This window comes from Gopherus flavomarginatus, chromosome 7 (genome assembly GCF_025201925.1).
Source record: "Gopherus flavomarginatus isolate rGopFla2 chromosome 7, rGopFla2.mat.asm, whole genome shotgun sequence".
NCBI classification, from domain to species: domain Eukaryota; kingdom Metazoa; phylum Chordata; order Testudines; family Testudinidae; genus Gopherus; species Gopherus flavomarginatus.
The window spans coordinates 50,782,825-50,801,924 of NC_066623.1; the positions used below are offsets into that span (position 1 = coordinate 50,782,825).

Sequence of the window (19,100 nt, forward strand, 5' to 3'; positions counted from 1 at the left end):
GGCTTTTTGATCTGGAATGGTCATGGCAGACTGTAAACTGTTCCTAGCAGGGGCTGTCTCTTCTTTTATGTTTGGATAGCCCCTAGCACAGCGGGATGGAGGGGGGATATCCTGGTCGTGTCTGGGGTCCCTAGGTGCTATTGCACAGGTCTAAGAACAAAGTAACCTAAACTTCACCCCCTTGTGCAAACTGACACTCAAGTTTATTAGGAGAACTGCCCTTGGCAAAATATGTCACAGGTTAGTGTCCATGGTTTTCAGTGCAAGATGGCAACAAATGAAAGCTACCACAGAGTTATGGAACAGAAAATAGAATCTCTCTCTATGCAGCTCTTTTAAATCCTAACTAATGCAAGTCTCCATACAAAATGTTCAGTCCTCTTTGGAATCTTGCTAAAGAAAGATTAAAACAGCTAAATGTGGATTAAGTAAGGCCATGGTGAGGAATATGATAATACAAGATTAAGCACAAAGGGGACATCTATATTGCAATCATGGGATGTGATTGCAGATAGGGTTTTACCCAGGCTACCAGGCAGGCCATGGTTTCACTGCTCCGGTACCTGAGCTAGCTAGAGTAAAGCTAACCCTAATATGTCTGATTGCAGTAGAGACATACACAGTGATGGAGAAGATTTATTTAGTGGAATCCAAGTGGGTAAAATGGGCAGAAACTGAGGAAAAGACAAATAAGGTTAAATATAAGCTTTCCGGCAGTGAGAACTACAAAAACACAGAGCAGGGGAAATGATACAAATCCCATTTAAAACTGGGCTGGAGAATGCAATTTTAAAAAAGCACCATAGGAAAAAAGTCTGACTCTGGTCAGAGGAGAGCATGGGAGTCTGGGCAAACTGACCTCCTAGGTCTTATTTCTGTCATTCTAAAGGAAGAAATTGTGCAGGAAAAGGCTGCTGATCAGTGCTCGCTCTGAACAGAATGAGTGCCAGTGACAGAGACAACATAGACACATTTGGCAGGATACACCTTGCCATAAATCTCCCACTGGCTTCAACCTAGCACCAAGAAGGACAGCAGAAACCCTGGTAGGTGCATCTTCTCCGTGCCTAAGGGCAAGATTCCACAGGCAATGTTGGGTGTGGGCTGGGGACAGGCAGTGCGGTCCATAACTGTGCAGAATGCAATGATTGCAGCACCTTGCCTAATTGGCACCTTGTTGATGTCTCAGTGAGTGCCTCTGTCCTCCCGTCCAAGGCAGGATTTGTTTAGAAAGCTCATTTTGCCTGAGTAAGATGGATGTCAGGGTCCAGCCCCAAAGCTGTCTGCTTGTGTGCAAACAAGGGCTAATGTCATCTCTTACAGGCAAGAGGCATGGGCCAAGATTTTCAGAGGAGACCAGTGATTTGGGAGGACGAGCTGGAGTCACCTTAAAATAACATGATGTTGAGAGAGTGTTGTGCCCTCACCCTCTGAAATCCAGCCCCTTTAAGGTGTCTCTTGTCTGATTCCAAAATGAATAGTCATGTCTAAAACTCTTGGCCATACTGTAAAGCACTCACTATCCCAACAGACATTGAAGACCCACGGATGCAAGGATTCTACAATCCCTCTGCACAGTTCCTCAAAACTCCCGGCCAAACCCATAATTCGACATTTCTGTGCTATTCCACACGACACTGCACCTACTACAGAAATAGCACCTAGGTAAATCAGTCCAGCACAGACACTGCCACGTACCTGCTCTCCCGAATAGCTGCTGGGTACGCAGTGCTGCCAGAGTCCACACAGTCAATTTCTGCCTTCTATCCTTTGTTCACCCTGTTATAGGAAGGAGCTGTACTCTTGGTACTGTATAAGTAACACATTAACTTGGCATCTGTTAATTGCTAACCCAAGATTTACCTCCATGAGTTAAAAAATAATTTCCTATCTTGCAAACACCAGACACTTGTCAGACTAAATCAAATGTTTCACTGACTCATGGTCAACGAACATAGGTGTTGGATGATTTTACTCAGAGCAAACTATGGGGGCATTTGGGGAAGGAGATGCTAGACATTTAGTGAGTCAGCTGTGGGGTGCTGCTTGTGGCATATGGACAGTGGGCCGTGGCAAGGGTGTGCCTCTGAGTGGAGGAGCAGGAGGTGTGTAGTGATGGATGGATTCATTTTTCATTCCCATGCGTGTACTGTTATGCTGGAATGTGCAATGACTACCATCAATCACAGACCTGGTTAAAGAACAGGTGTCCTTGTGTACCAATATGCACTGGCATATGAGTCAAAGTTTCTCCCCAAGCATGTGTGCTAATCAAACCTGGTTGCACAAATATTCATGGAAAAATGACCAACAAACCATGCAAACAGGAATCAAACAAGGAGTCAGAGTTCCCCAGAAATAGTGATGTCGAGATCACGGCTTCCTCTGGTGGGAGGGAATGAAGGAAATCTCTGCCCTTCTCATGCACGTGGCATGGTCTAGAACAAGGGCAAAGATGGCATGCAAGCTGTATTTTAAATGGCATGCTGCTGCCTGCTGGGACTCCATGTGCCATTAAAAATCCTGCTGACGTGCAAGCCGCAGGGTCCGCGCTCCCGGGCCGGACCATCCGCCGAGCGCAGCAAGCTGCCGACCCCTCCACCGGCTTCCCCTGGAGCCTTGCCGCTGCGCACGCAGCGCTCTGGGGGCCGGGGCTGCGCGCTTCCATGGGGCAGTGTTTGGGTCTGTGGGGAAGGAAAGATGCTCCCCGCTCATCTGGAGCCCTGCCGTTGCGAGTGCGGTGGCTGGGCTCCGAATGAGCGGGGAACCTCATAGTAAGGGATCCGGGGTTGGGTAAGGGGTGGGGGCAGTCAAGGGACAGGGAGCAAGGTGGGTGAGATCCCAGGGGGTGGTTAGGCGTGGTGGTATCTGGAGGGGGCAGTCAGGGAGCAAGGGCGGTTGGATGGGGCATGGTAGTCCCGCGGTATATTAGGGGGTGGGGGGTGGATAGGGTCAGGGCAGTCAGGGGACAAGGAGCAAGGAGGGTCATAGGGGGGCAGTTAGGGTGGGGGGTGTCTCTGGAGGGAGTGGTCAGGAGACAAGGAGCTGGGGGGAGTTGGATGAGTCCGGAGTTATGGGGGGCTGTCAGGAGGCAGGAGTGTGGAGAGGGGTTGGGGCAGGCAGGGAGTGGGGGGGTTGTATGGGTCCAGAGTTCTGGGGGTCCTATCAGGGGACGGGGAGCGGTTAGATAGGCATGGGAGTCCAGGGCATTCTGTCTGGGTGCGTGGGTGTGGATAAGGGTTGGGGCAGTCAGGGGACAAGCACGGTCCTAGGGGGGCAGTCAGGGAACAAGGGGCAGGGAACAAGGGGCAGGGAGGCTTACATAGGGGATGGGGTCCGAGGAAGGGGTAGTCGGGACAAGGAGCAGGGGGGGGGGGGTTTGAGGGTCACCCAGCCCTCTGCCCTGAGCTCTGATGCCCTCCCCCCACAGCCCTCTGCCTTGAGCCCTGCACCCCCCCACACACCCCAGGCCCCTGCCCTGAGCCCTGTACCACCCAGCCCTCTGTTGACTCCTTCACATGCACCCCATGACCCCACGCCTGACTCTGGCACCCCCACACATACCCAGCCCCCCTACCCTGACACCTGCACCCCCCTCACATGCCTCCAGCCCTCTGCCCTGACTCTTGCACCCCCCATATCCCATGCACCCCGCACATCCCCACCCCCACCCTGAGCACCAAATGGGAGCTCCCGCACCCCCACTCACATTCCCACCTGCACCCCTCACACCAAATGGGAGCTGCCCAGGTAAGTGCCCCCACATCCAAAACCTCCTGCCCCAACCCTGAGTCCCCTCCCACATTGCTCCTGGCCAGACCCTTCACCCCCAGCCTTGTGCTCGGTCCACTCCCACCCTCAGCTCAGTGCAGAGAGAGGAAGAGAATGGGCCAGAACCAGGGAGAAGGTAGGTACCCACTGTATGTGGACAGGGCCAGGACCCCAGACCGGCAGCAGGCTGAGCGGGTCCGGCAGCTGGGATCCCGCCTGGCAGGAGCTGGCGGATAGAAGCCCTGAGCAGCAGTTGGCTGAGCCACTCAGCCCATTGCCAGTCTGGGGTTCTGGCTGCCGGACCGCAGGCCCCACTCAGCCCACTGCTGACCTAGGTGAACAGAACCCCAGACCAGCAGCGGGCTGAGCGAGCCGGTGGCGTAAGTTCAACATTTATTTTAAATTAAGCTTTTAAAACATTTTGAAAACCTCGTTTATTTTACAATACAACACTAGTTTAGTTATATAATATATAGACTTGTAGAGAGAGACCTTCTAAAAGACATTGAAATGTATTACTGGCATGTGAAACCTTAAATTAGAGTGAATAAATGAAGACTCGGCACACCACTTCTGAAAGGTTGCCGACCCCTGGCCTAGAAGGAAGCACCTCCCTTCTCCCCCTGAGTAGGGATACAACAGCAGCAGCAGAGACCTGCTAGCTCAACACAACAGTGAAAAAATCCCTATCAAATCCAAATACTCCAGTGCACAGACAGTTACCCCCAGTGGGAGAGAGAACAAACCCACATGTTAGTCACATCACTTAATGCACGCTGGGACAGCACTCAGACACTATGGTGCTATAGGAACCTATAGTGAACAGAATGGAGTTTTCGGGAGCAGGACTTTTCCTGTCAGGTTGCCAGAGTTTGTGTGGTTTTGGTTCATCATAGAGGTTCATTTGTCTTTCATTCAAATGCATCGTCTTGGATAACGAGTTCCTCTAAAGACTTGCCTCCCTCAGTAACTTTTTCAAGAGTGCCTTAGTGACTTTAGGAGCCCAAGTCCCATTTACCAAGAGTTATCTAGCCATCTAGGGGCCAAATCTCACCGCAAGTCAATCTCACTGCACATCCCATGTGCCTCATCACTTGAGAACAAGACTTAGGCTCCTAAGGCACTTAAGTGCTTTGGAAAATGTATATATTGTATATACTGCTCTACCACTCGCTCCTAGACAACCAACTACATGGGAGGCATCAGCACCTGTGTGAACAGCAGCTAGTCCCAGTCAAGACTGAGGTGAAGTTGGAGGGGACAGTGAACTTCTAGAACTTCCAGTCCCCAGGACAATGCTCTCTGTGAAGGGTGTCTGCCTTCAGATTATCAAATTGGTCTGCAACGTTGGGGTCCCCCTGGACTCTGCTGCCAGACAGCTACAGCATGGGAAAGGCTGGTCTGGCCAGGCAATATAATCTGTTCCTCTGGGACTTGGTCCTGGGGATTTACAGAATTTTGAGCTGGTTTAATTATTGCAATGCAGCATCCCAAGGGGTGAAACTACTCCAAATGCAGCAGCCCACTTAGCAGCCCAGGCTGCTGAAATCGCATGACCCCAATGCTTCATTCCCTGTGTAGGGTTCTGGTTGAATACTGAGTCCAGTTTGAGGCTGCTGCCCTGATGTTCAATGCCCTCCATGAAAGTGGCCCAAGCTACATAAGGGCTTAGCTCAGTCTCTACGACTGCTACATTTCACTGTCCATTGCTACCCACGTGGGTGAGACTGTGGAGTGTTGGAGATGGAGCTCTCATGGCAGCTGGTCCATGAGTCTGGAACAGGGACTAAACTGGCCAGAAGCCTGTCTTCCTCAGAACAGCTGGAAGGACTCTGCTTCAAGCTATCATTCCCATGCTACCTATATGCCAGAAGAGCGTTGTGGGGGGCCGCATGCAGCACTTCCACAGTGTGGGGAGCATCCCACTGTGTGCTAACCAAGAGAATGGCTCTGTTGGTCCCATGTGCAAGTGTGCCAAGGGGGAAGAGCAGACAGGGTTGTGGGCACAGTGGGGCAATGGCTTGCCTGGTCGTGCTTAAGTGTGATCCAGCAGCCTGTGCCTCTGCCTTGGCTGTGGATTTCCCATCCCCTTGCGCCTAGGGGGTACAGCCAGCATTCCCGTGGTGTGCGCATCACAGGGACTGATACGATTCCTGATCCAAAATCAGTAAGGCCACTAGCAACACTTACAGGCATCCAAAACCTAAGTGATTACCCGAGGGCAGGATTAGGTCACAGACGAACCACAACTGGAGGGAGAACTGAAATGGGGCACAGGGACACTGGGTAACATCTGCCCACTTAGCCTAGAGACACACACAGTGGCCCACTTTTGGCCCAGCTCTTCCAATACACACAAGACGTTTCATGATACAAACATGCCACATTCCATTTCCCCGGCTGCAGCCCATGTCAGTACAGGTGCGGTTAGAGCTGCTCCAATCATTTGTTGCGGACAATTGTTTCACAGCAGTTGGCCCATTTTTTCTGTGCTCCAGCATATCCTCCAACATGTCATGGATTGAGGAACAGTCTTTATGGACTATGCCAGCCCACAGAGGGAGGCACCACACTTCCCATGCCTTTGTGGTGGCTCGGCTGCTGAGCCCCTCCAAAAGAGACACATTAAAATCCCTTTTGCCCTCTCCAGTGGCGTGCGCCGTGCCCACATAGCAATGCAGAATGCTCGGTACCCTGCAGACCTGATCCCCACTTCCACTCCTGCAGCTCCCCATGCCTGCTCATGGGACTAAACCCTGACATGCTGTGGCCCATCGTCCACACAAGCCACCACTGCAAAGCGCACTGGCCCTGCCCATCTGCATGATCATGTAACTCCTCTTTAGGAATCTCCCCACTGGATTCCCATCCAGTATTGTATCACATTTACGCTTCCTGTCACCACCTCCAAGGCTCAGTAAAACTGCTGCTCCTGACTTACCATCCCTTGTCAAGCTTTGCATTGCCTTGTCCCCACCAATGCCCCTGTCCGCACATCTGTGGATCCTTCACAATCCCCTTCACATCTTCTACCCTGCAACCCTCAGACATGGTCCCTGAGCTCATCCACAGGCTCCTCCCATGTCCACAGCTCAGTCCCTCTTACAGAGCCACATTGCATCTTGTGCTCCTTGCACAACAGAAGCAATAGGAAGAGATACACGCTCCCTCTCCCCCAGCCCAGGCACAGCTGGGTCCCAGAGAACCAGGCTTACTAAATCTACACAAACACACTGAGGGGGAAGGGCAAATGGTGGCTGTGACTGGTGCATGGGAAATTTGTTCCTGTACAATGGCATGCAGGGCAGTCCGCCGACAACCTGACTCCTGGTGGCCCTGAGTCATGCGCTGTGTGAGCGAGAGTGGGGGAGACTTCATGGCTGGGGGAAAGCCGGGGTTCCTGCAGGACAGCAGGACGAGCAAGGACTGGAACAGGGTCCCTCCTGTAGGGGGGAGAACTGTAATTTCACACACACAAGAAATATCTACATTGGCACCCCTGGCAGGGACTACCACTAGCAGATTCACAAACTATTTAAACGGAAACTACCCTATTACTACACACCACTGCCATGCTGTCCATAGTGAACCTCATTGGTTTATATAAAAGTTGCCTGCTGTTGTTCCCCTTTCCCTGACCTCTGCCTTTAGATTGTGAGCTCCTCAGAGCAGGGGCTGCATGGAAAGCATCTAGCCCATGCAGATATGGGCATCTAGCCCATAATTTTTAGGCCCTCCTATTTTTAGGCCATACTGTAGGTCCTCCATTCCATATTGAAGTAATAGCTGAGCGATAGTAGTGGGGCCACCGGAAATTTTTTGTCTCATTAGTTATTGCTTTGTACAAATTAATCCATCAAGATTATCAATTCAATTTCTGGTGGTTGTGATTTTGTCTTTGTGGGCTAAAGAAGTGTTTGTGGGCCCAAGCAATATTGAACTTTGTACACAGTAGGCCTACACTGGACAACAGAAACATGTTGAAGAAAGGAGGATGGCAAAAACTGAAGGAGGTCACAGAAAGATGGCAAAGAGAAGATGTAGTGCTGAAAGGTACTCCTTCTCACCTAACAATTTTTCCTCCTCCTAAGGCTGGTGATGAGGAAGTCTAGGCCATACCAGCCCAAGTGAACCTGCTGTGCCTGCACCTGATGAAAAGGAGCAAGTGTGTGCCTGGGGTGGCAAGCCATTGGGGGTGGCAGTCAGGCAGGCTTTGGCAGCATGCCTGCGCGAGGTCTGCCGGTCCCGTGGCTTCGGCGGTGTTGATCACTGATTACCCTCGCCCTTCGCTCCACCGATATGGTCACAAGGTGCCCGTTATCTACCGGGTAATGAGCGTTGGGATAGGGCGGAGGCTCTATCACTGGATGTCCTCGGGAGGGGTGACAAGTGCCCTGAAGGTAGCAAGGGGGATAACGCAAACAATGAGTCGTGGGGTTAAAATTGAGGGTTTATTGAATGGGTCACAAGTGAGGATGAGGAACAACTTAATAGTAGTTACAACTTGGGCCTACAATATAATACTAGAACAAATAATAAAAATACTGCAATTACAAACAGAAGCTGACCCTGGTACCGCTCTAAGTCCCAGTAGTTATTTAGGTCCTTCCAAGGGTTAGTAAAGGTGCTATTGGTGCTATTATTAAGCATAAATGCAATTACTCGTCTAAGTAAAAAAAATGCAATAAGACAGTTAAAGATTGCCGTGAGACTCCGGCCAATCCCCCTTGCGTTCAAGGTTTCCTGGTTAGCTGGTTTCCCCTAGCAGGAGCCTTGGGGCGGCTGGAATCGGCTTTCGTCTCCGGCTTACAACACGATTACAGGTTCAGTTAGTTAGCAGAATTAGCAGAATTAGCAGCTAGGCATACTTACACACACAAACCACAAACGTTTCATTACCACCGGCAGACGGGTAGGCTTCTGAGAACACAGAGCCGAGGGAGACCTCGAGTTGATCAGGCTCGGTTACGGATACAGGTTTCTGCGTTTTCTCCCTGCCCACCGCTTGCACGGTGGGCAATTTATAAGGGTAATGACGTGTTCAGTTTTTTGGCCAGGTTTCTCCTAATTAGGAGATTTACAGATGCCTCGTTACCACCCTCGGGGGGGTGGGGTTCCTGGAACTGGCTGACCACAAAATTTGCCTAGCCCCAACGGTTACTTTCAGGAAATGCTTCTCGCTTGAGAGTACGTGCATGCTCGTTTCCTGAACATGGAGGCCAGGGCAAAAGCTACCTAGGTCTGTGAGACTAACAGGCAGCAATTCAGCGGCAGGGGACCGACAGATCACCTGCAGAAGCGCTGCCAAATCCGCGTGATCAGCGGACCATCTGCAGGCGTGCCTCCAAAAGCCACCTGACTGCCTTGCTTGAGGCGGCGAAAAACATAGAGCTGCCTCTGATCCTGTGACTTCTCTAGCTGCAGTCTCACCCCACTCTTCTGAAGACTTTCCCAATGACAGTAATACAAAGATATCCTTCTCCAGCTATCCAGGCGAGTGGGACATGACGTCTCAAGATCTCATTGCATGTTGGACTGAAAAGGGCCCACAGAAATGCCAGAACCTAGATGCTGACTTTGCATTGACAAAGCGAGAGTATACCTATCAGAATCCTTATCGGACCAAATCAGTGTTTGACTCTATGAAGTCTAACAGATTGGCAAGTGAGAATGGCTCATCTATTCGCCTTCTAAGAAGAAAGTGTTCTGTTTTTATTGCCTGTTTTCTGATACCAAAAAGTGGGGAATGTTCTGTGAAGGCTTCAATGATTCAAAGAATACTGATACATTACCAATCATGCAATGAGTGAGCAGCATACATTGTCAGTTAACAGCTACCATGCCTGAAATAAAGTTAGTGGCAGAATTGATACCCAAATGGAAAACCAGTCTTTGGAAGCTCATGCTTATTGGAAGAATGGTCTTAATGCATAGTTGAAACCATAGTATTTCTTGCTGAGAATGGTCTGCCATTCCGTGGCTCAGATGAGACTCTTGGATTGAAATATAATGGCAATTACCTTGGCATTCTATAGCTAATCACTAAGTTTGACCCTTTCTTAGCTCAGCACATCAAAGAACACGCAAATCATGGAAAAGGCCATACATCATATTTATCAAAGACTATTAGTAATGAATTAATTGCACTGCTGGCAAAGATGACCCTATCAGTCAGTGTAGAGGAAATCAAAGATGTGGGATATTTTTCAGTGTCCGTCAACTTGGATGTGGCACATGTAGATTAGTTGACTGTTATCTTGTGTTATGTGCTACCCAGTGAACGAGTTGAGCATTTCATGAACTTCATAAACATCACCAGCCACATATATGAGAAACTTTCCTCTTACCTACTTGGTTTCCTCACCAAAAGTGGGATTGACATCACCCTTTGTCATGGCCAAAGCTATGACAATGCAAGTAATACGAGTGGCAAATATTCAGGAATGTAGGCAAAGATAAAAGAGAGGAACGCTTTGGTTGATTACATACCATGTTCTGTACACTGACTCAACCTTGTTGGCCAGTCTGCCATGGATTGTTGTGTTGAAGCAGTTTATTTTTTTGGATATGTCCAAGAATTGTATATTTTTTTCTCTGCATCAACAAGTGGTTGGATGATTATTAGCGATTCACTATCAAAGGGATGCCTAGTGCCCAAGTCACTCTCAGGGACACAGTGGAGTGCCAATGCTGAAGCTGTGAATGCAGTTGTTCTGGGATACCCCAACATCCTTGAAGTGCTAGAGAGCAAAAATCAGCAACAAGAAAAGATGCAACGATCCTGAGTGATGCAATGAGCATTTTGGAAAATTGTATTTTGTGTGAAGTCTGGAATGATGTACTTCAGTCATTCAGCGGATGCAGTCTAAGCTTGCAAAGTGCTCAAATTGACCTTTCCACTGCTGTAAACCTAATGAGGAGTCTTGAAACTGTTCTTCAACAAATGCTGGATAGTTTGGATGAATATGAAATTCAGGGGGCTGCAAGGACTGCTAACCATGAGTATAAGACAGCCAAATGCCGCAAAAGAGAGAAGACATGCAATGATGCAACTGCCCACTTATTCAGTGATAAGGAGACCTTCAGAGGAAATATCTTCATGCAATCATTGACAAACTGAAGAGTTCATTAGAACATTGGATCCAGGCTTACGAAAATATTGACAAAACCTTTATTATACTGACAGTTTTTTCGCCTACCATTTCAAGTTCTGAAATCAATGAAGGTATCAAACATCTGTGTCAGAAGTACCCAGATGATCTTCCAGTAGATTTTATTAAAGAATTTTTTTAATTTGTTAAATTCACATCACTCTCAGATATATAGAGAAAAGATGACAAAAGCAAATCTGTTTGGATGTACCGAATTATCACTGAATCCCATGTGATAGAATATTTCCCAAATGTTGAAACTGCATTAAGGACTCCTTAGGTATTCCAAAAATACACATTATAAGCCCCTCTGGCTTCTCTCCATCGATGAAATCAGTGCAGTTAAACCAGGGATGAATTTGTCCTTCCAAAACACACAAAATGGTTCATGATACAAACATGCAGCATTGCATTCCCCAGCTGCAGCCTACGTCACCATAGCTGTGATTAAAGCTGCTCCAATCATTTGTTGCAGACAGTTGTTTCATTGCAGTTGGCCCATTTTCCCCAAGTACAGGATCATCTGGAAAGAGCCCTCCAATGTGTTAACGCTGTCACTGGTTGAGAAACACTCTTTATGAACTCATTCCATCTGGGAGGAGTGGGAGGGCTGTTTGTCCATAGCAGGCCTCCTGTAAAGATTGGCTATTGAGATTGTGCAAGCAGTTGCCTCAGTCACATGGTATGCTCCTCTTCCCTGCTTGGATAAGCTAACATTTATAAGCAGGAACAGGTCAGTTTACAGGGGGAGCGAGGCAGAAATATTCCCGGGTCTAGATGACAGATGCTCCTTTCTGATTCTCCCAGTGCATGGAGAGCACCCAGCACACACATGCTTTGGGAGAGATCGGTGAAAGGACACATCCCAGCCCATATCTCCACAAACAGGCTCTGCCATGGCTGCTTTCCAGTTTGTCTTTTTAACTCCTTCTTGCCACCTTTTCCTTTTTTTTTTTTTTTTTTTTTTTTGTATTTCCCCCCTTTTCCTTTCTTGCTCATTCTTTTTGCTCTGCTCTGTGTCTGATTTTTGCTGACTGTACTCCCCCTGTGAAACTCTTGCCTCTTGTCCTCCTCACTAGAAGGCTACATGCCTCCAAGAGTGGACAGCACCCAATGGGTGCTACCTACAGCTGAGCTGAGTACCACAGGAGCATAGAAGAGATACTTGGGCTACAAGGCTGTTGCCTTGTATGTGTGCACTGTGCTGTTCACATGGCCAGTGGCAGAGGGTGCTGAAGTGGGAGCAAGGTGGGAAGTGGCTCTACCTGCAGCAGATGTTTGCAGTGTATGTGTTGGCTAGATTTGGGGCTGCTCCTGATCTCTGCCCCATTTGCCCCAAACCAGTCCAATCACCCCAGACACTCACACGCACCGGTGTCAGCTCTTTGGGGCACTGTAATGTTGTATACAGCACAGAGCACGCTTTCAGCACCTGACTTAAGTAAATGGTGACAAAGCTCAGTCAATACTGGGACATTATCAATATTTTGTTCCAAGTCCATTATATCTGGCCATGTGCATGTTCCCAGACTCTGCAATAGCTGGATTCTTTTCTGACAGAGAGACAGAAAGACTGAAAAGCCAGATTTACTAACTGTCTAATATACTTTTCATTCTATTTTCTCCTCTCACATTCACACTGAAAGATGGCCTGTGTAAACAATTCAGTCCATTTTTGCAGGCTCATGTGTTCAGATGGTACCTGGTACTCTATGTTATTTGCAGAAAATGGAAGTTATTGTTTCTTTTCAGTGATTGCCAGAGCAGAATCCTTGATAAGCTGGCCCAAGGGCCTTAGACCTGGCGGAGGGACAGTGGTGAAATGAAAGACAATGCAAGGCTGGACTGACTGTGAGATTCCCTGCTACCCAGTGAAATCAGTAAGAACTGAAATCTCTATAGGCCTAGGTTAACTTCAGAACATGGCACTGCAGAAGTTCCTCTTAACAATACAAAACAGAACTGGCTCAAGCCCCCACCCAGTAAGCTGTGAAAACTTACCACCACCTCTGGGTGTCTCTAAGAGGCAATACTTCCCCTCTTCCAAGCACTGAGTCTGAGTATAACAAAAGAGAAGTTTTATTAAAAGGGAAAGGGAACCTAGCACTCTTCTGGGAAAACACAACAGCTCTGCATTCAAAAGCATGTGACCCTGAGCAACCCTCATCCTACACAATGTCCTTTGCCTTCATTTCCCACATTGTGGTGGGAAAGTCCAATGAACAAATGTCCCTTTAACACATCATTCCCTTAGAATCATAGGACTGAAAGGGACTTTGAGAGGTCATCTAGTCCAGTCTCCTGCACTCATGGCAGGACTAAGTATTGTCTAGACCATCCCTGACAAGTATTTATCTAACTTGCTCTTTAAAATCTCCAATAGGTATATTCCAGAACCTTCAGCCCTGTGAGAGGTACTGAGGATCAGGGCTTCAGCCCTGCAGGAGGCGCCAAGGCTCCAGGAGGTTTGAAAATATTTACCAGAGCTTTGCTCTGGACAGCTCTGGCTGAATTTAACCCTGGATTCACCCTTTTCATGCTGACTTTAGTCTAAACTGTTCTGTGCCAAAGCTGGTTCACCTGCCACCCCATACCAAGCCTCATCTATATCTGAGTGCCCATCTGAAACAGTTACAAGCAAACAGGCCATAATCTGGAGAGTTTCTGCGTTTTCTATAAAAAAGGGTATCAGGGTCTCTTGCTTCTTCAACTGCCTCTCCCAGCAGCTGGTCAAACTCGAATCTTAAAAGTGCCACTTTCTTTCAGGATGTTTAAAAGAATTGTGTGCAAGTTACTCAGGATTCATATTCCTGGTGATAAAATTGATGGGTTGGTGGAAACCTTGATTCACAAATCATCTCAGCTGACTGGAGAACTTCTACTCTCTGCACTCTGAATGCCTGTTACCAGCTACTGTGCTACACGCAGTGTCCATGTGCATGGCAGGTGTGAAAAGGCTATATGCCATAGAGGGTTGCTCAGTGCATTCCCCACACTCACCACCACAACTGGCTATGTGGTGCACCCATCCCCAGTGAGGTGCTTCCATTGACTGATGGACAAACACCCAGCTGGGCGCTTTTGCTTGGGCATAAAATAATGATTTTGATTTATGTAAAAACCAAAAAGTTAATTTAAAGGGGGGAAATTGGTTTTTAAGTCATTTATGTATGCTGGGCCAGATCCTCATCTGGTGTGAATGAGCAGAGCTCCAGTGAAGTCAATGGGGCTCTGCTGATTTACATAAGCTGAGAATCAGTCCCGCTCCTTTCAAAAGCAATCAGGTTTTGTTTTTACATAGCAATTAATGTTTGAATGCTTTAAATACCAGCATCAGCTGGTCCTTCTAGCTCCCCGAAACACCCATGCTGCTGATGCCACTCCATGGCTGCTGGTGAGGGATGCATCTTCTAATTCAGTCCATATCCACCGTCCTTTCACTTCCTCTGCACCTACCTGGCCAGCTGCATCCATTGTCAAGAATCCCTGCCTGTAGATTTTCAGCAAGCAGCCCTGTTCTCAAAGACTTGGCTTTGCCCATGGAAAGGTGACCCTCCATTCACCAGATACAGCTAGAAACATTATCATGCGCAAGGCTATTCAACACCAAACTATGTTTAAAATCACTGAAACATGCAACAAACCTGCAACTGCAATGAGAAGGACTAAATGCCCAGGCAACGACTCAAAGGCACATGCTCTTTTAGACCCTCTGGAAGGGCTGCATCTGTCTCTTGGCTTCCCGCACACTGAATCTGCTCAATATGGCTTTGCATATTTGTTTATCTAAGGGTACGTCTACACTACAGGATAAATTCGAACTAGTTTAAACTGATTTTATAAAACAGATATTATAAAGTCGATTGTGCGCGTCCACACTAGGCACATTAATTCGGTGGTGTGCATCTGTGGTCCAAGGCTAGCATCGATTTCTGGAGCGGTGCACTGTGGGTAGCTACTGTAAAATAATGAGGCCAATAACGTCGATTTGCGTCCACACTAACCTAAATTGATATAGTAATATTGATTTTAGTGTTACTCCTCTCGTTTTGTCGGAGTACAGAAATCGATTTAAAGAGCCCTTTAAATCGATATAAAGAGCAGTGTAGTGTGGATGGGTGCAGCGTTAAATCGATTTAACACTGTTAAAATCGGTTTAACAGCGTAGTGTGGACCAGGCCTAAGGTTTCTCAGACGTAGTGACACCGCCCTGTGGTTCACTCCTCTCTCATTGGCTAAGACACACTAGGAACCAGATAGAGAACGGGGTTTAGTGTCCTTAACTGAACAGCCTGTTTCTCTGGCCAGCGAATGCAAAACAATAATTTAAAAAAAAAACTTGGAAGAAAGGTCAGTCAATAACTCACTTCTGACTACATGTATTCACTTGCTTGTTAGTCTGCACAGTGCTAGTATTAAGACCAGGCTTGTCAGGGACTGTAGAAGAAATCACCCTTATTAGTTATGTTATTTTTATCATGTGCAGCTGTGTAATGTAATGTGATATAGGTCTTGGCTTGGAGAATGTGCAGTCTATGAAATGGTCATGACAAAACAAGATACGTGGGGAAACCCACAGGAAGATTTGTTATTTTGAATGCTCTGCTACAACCTTTGTTTCCACAGTACTGCATATATCAGTATATGCAGAGTATATCTCAGCATAGTGTGTATTGAGGAAATACACATAAAACTGCAAATTGATCTTAACACACTAGATAGGCAGCATATGAATTAGCAAATTCTCACCCTCAGTGATAAATGAGCTGGCAGATTCTTAAGGCACAAACTGCCTTTGCTTTGCAGCTTGGGTTTCCCAGGTTTTCATACACAGGCTAGAAATCTCTTTAGCCTGGGACCATCTCTTCCCCCAATTCAGTCTGTGATCCTCTGGTGTTTCCAGGTGCGGTGTTGTAGGGAGAGTGAGGTCATGATGTTATTTCCCCCTTTTATATCTTCTTCCCACTTGCTGGAAAGCTCTTTTGCTGTGACCGGGGTCAAGCAGTTCCCATTGTGTACTGCTATCTTTGAGAGATTTCTATTTTCCAATTTTTCCACATCCTTCTTGTAGCGTGGGGCCCAAAACTGGACACAATACTACAGATGAGGCCTCACCAATGCTGAATACAGGGGAATGGTCACATCCCTCGATCTGCTGGCAATGCTCCTACTTATACAACCCAAAATGCAGTTAGCCTTCTTGGCAACAAGGGCACACTGTTGACTCATATCCAGCTTCTTGTCCACTTTAACCCCTAAGTCCTTTTCTGCAGAACTGCTCCTTAGCCATTTGGTCCCCAGCCTGCAGCAGCGCATGGGATTCTTCCATCCTAAGTGCAGGACTCTGCACTTGTCCTTGTTGAAACTCACCAGATTTCTTTTGGCCCAATCCTCTAATTTGTCTAGGTCCCTCTGTATCCTATCCCTACCCTCCAGTGTATCTACCACTCCTCCCAGTTTAGTGTCATCCGTAAACTTGCTAAGGGTGTGATAGGGAACATAACCCCCCCCCCTGTTTTGTTAGATAAGCTTTGCCATTGTTTTATAGTTAAATGAACTTTGCAATTGTTTTTGCAGGCTCCTGTGTGTAGGCTCCGGGCTTTAACTAAACAATGCTAAATAATGACAGTTTGTTTGTTGGATCCTGAGGCCTGCATATGGATTTATCAGCATACTAAGCATTAAGGTATGAAGAAATGGGGTATGACACACTGACAAAAAAAGGAACTGGGAGGAGGACAGAAAGTCCCTTGAGTGCCAGTTCAGCTTTAGGCAAGTATAGTGTAGCAAATATTGCTTACTTAGGTAACTGTAAGGAGGGGTCACAGAAAGACCAGCGCAATCACTGCCAGAACACATGAAACATGTTGAAATAGCTTGCTGATTTGCAATATTTTATACCAGATACGGTACACATGAAACATGTTGAAATAGCTTGCTGATTTGCAATATTTTATGCCTGTTATGGTAAAATATTAATCTTAATTTGCAGTGTTAGCAATATTAACCCAGATATGGGCATGCTTATATGTGATGTTTTGCGGTTTTAACCTTTATAAGCTTGGTGAAAATTGTAAAGGGCAGAGCAGCCTACCTCTTGCGTGGGATTACGCTGTCTCTCCCTGTATGCATACTTGTAATCTTGTAGTCTTGTTATAGCAATAAAGGTGCCTCAGGCTTGTCTGATTCAAAATCAGCTGGGTGGTCTTTTTTTCCCCCACAGGTGCAATCAACGCCATCCTACAGATCATTAATGAACATATTGAGCAAAACCAGCCTCAGGACCGACCCTTGGAGCACTCTGCTTGATACTGGCTGCCAGCTAGACATGGAACCATTGATCACTACCTGTTGAGCCTGATGATCTAGCCAGCTTTCTATCCACCTTATAGTCTGTTCATCCAGCCCATATTTCTTTAATTTGCTGGCAAGAATAATGTGAGAGACCATATCAAAAGTCAGGGAGTAACACGTCCACTGTGCTAAAGTCAGGGAGTAACACATCCACTGCTTTCCCCCATCCACAGAGCCAGTTATCTCATTATAGAAGGCAATTAGGTTAGTCAGGCATGACTTGCCCTTGGTGAACCCATGCTGTCTGTTCCTGATCACCTTCCTCCCCTCCAAGTGCTTCAGAATGGATTCCTTGAAGACTTGCTCCATGATTTTTCCAGGGACTGAGGTGAGGCTGACTGGCCTGTCGTTTCCTGGATCCTCCTTCCTCCCTTTTTTAAAGATGGGCACTACATTAGCCTTTTTCCAGTCATCCAGGTCCTCCCCGATTGCCATGAGTTTTCAAAGATAATGGCCAATGGCTCTTCAATCAGACCTGCCAACTTTTTTAGCACTCTCAGATGCAGTGCGTCCAGCCTCATGGACTTGTGCTTGTCCAGCTTTTCTAAATATTCCCGAAACACTTCTTTCTCCACAGAGGGCTGGTCACCTCCTCCCCATACTGTGCTGCCCAGTGCAGTAGTGTCAAGGTTTCTTTCCTCTCTTTGAACTTTAGAGTGCAAATGTAGGGGACCTGCATGAACACTTCTAAGCTTAATTACGAGCTTAGATTGGGTATGCTGCCACCAGCCAGAAATTCAGTGTCTGGCACAATCTCTGTCCGTCCTCCCCCAGACTTTCCCCTCCCTGGGTTGCCTTGAGAGGCTTCACCAATTCCCTGGTGAACACAGTTTTAAACTCCTCGTATCTTAAAACAAGGAGGAATCAACCATCTCCCCCTCTTTCCCCCCACCAATCCCTGGTGAGTTCAGACCCAATCCCCTTGGATCTTAAAACAAGGAAAATCAATCAGATTCTTAAAAAGAAAGTAAGTTTTTAATTAAAGAAAGAAAAGGTAAAAGTTATCTCTGTAAAATCAGGATGGAAAATACTTTACAGGGTACTTAGATTCATATAGACCAGAGAGACCTCCCCCCAGCGTTAGATTCAAAGTTAGAGCAAACAGAGGTAAAAATCCTTCCAGCAAAAAGAAACATTCACAAGTTGAGAAAACAAACATAAGACTAATCCGCCTTGCCTGGCTATTACTTACAATTTTGAAACATGAAAGACTGATTCAGAAAGATTTGGAGAGCCTGGATGTACATCTGGTCCCTCTTAGTCCCAAGAGCGAACAACAACCAAAACAAAAAGCACAAACAAAGACTTCCCTCCACCAAGATTTTAAAGTATCTTGTCCCCCTATTGGTCCTCTGGTCAGGTGTCAGCCAGGTTTACTGAGCTTCTTAACCCTTTACAGGTAAAAGAGACATTAACCCTTAGCTATCTGTTTATGACAAGCCCCCCAAATCGCAGACAGTGTGGAACCACGCTAGCGGTGATTTCTTCCTAGAACTTTAGAATAAACAGATTACTAAAACACATGCACCTTTACATATACTACTATATAAAACTACAATATTTTCCACATTTCAAGGAGAATTTTTAACCAATTGATTCCGGGAAACTTTCACAGGAGAGTGCATCAGCTACTTTGTTTGAAGCTCCTGAAATGTGTTGAATTTCAAAATCAAAATCTTGGAGAGTTAAACTCCATTGAAGAAGTTTTTTGTTGTTTCCCTTGGCAGTATGAAGCCACTTTAGCGCAGCATGGTCCGTTTGGAGCTGGAAACGCCATCCCCAAATGTATGGGCGTAGCTTTTCCAGGACATACACAATTGCGTA

At 47.0% G+C, this 19,100-nt stretch overlaps 1 protein-coding gene across 1 annotated transcript in view; it reads right to left on the bottom strand.

Moving 5' to 3' along the window:
* SUCO (SUN domain containing ossification factor) overlaps nucleotides 1-19,100 on the bottom strand; it is a 900,323-nt gene that overhangs the window by 45,341 nt on the left and 835,882 nt on the right. The gene's annotated exons all lie outside the window — the stretch shown is intronic.